This window comes from Populus euphratica, unplaced genomic scaffold (genome assembly GCF_000495115.2).
Source record: "Populus euphratica unplaced genomic scaffold, PopEup_1.0 scaffold907.1, whole genome shotgun sequence".
Classification (NCBI taxonomy): Eukaryota; Viridiplantae; Streptophyta; class Magnoliopsida; order Malpighiales; family Salicaceae; genus Populus; species Populus euphratica.
In genome coordinates this window covers 13,466-13,694 of record NW_011500766.1, presented here as the reverse complement: position 1 = coordinate 13,694, position 229 = coordinate 13,466, and positions in this window count along the sequence as shown.

The following is a 229-nucleotide window of genomic DNA, read 5'->3' as shown; positions in this document are numbered from 1 at the left end:
GACATTTTATATCACATCAATCGATGATTACTTTCATGATGAATCCTTACTCTCTCTTAGTCCAATGCTTATCACCCCCAGACAAATGGACAAGTAGAACTTGCTAATAGGGAGATCAAACAAATCTTGGAAAAAACAGTGAACCCTAATCGAAAGGACTGGTCTTTAAGACTTAATGATGCACTTTGGGCCTATCGAACTGCTTTTAAAACATCATTAGGTATGTCAC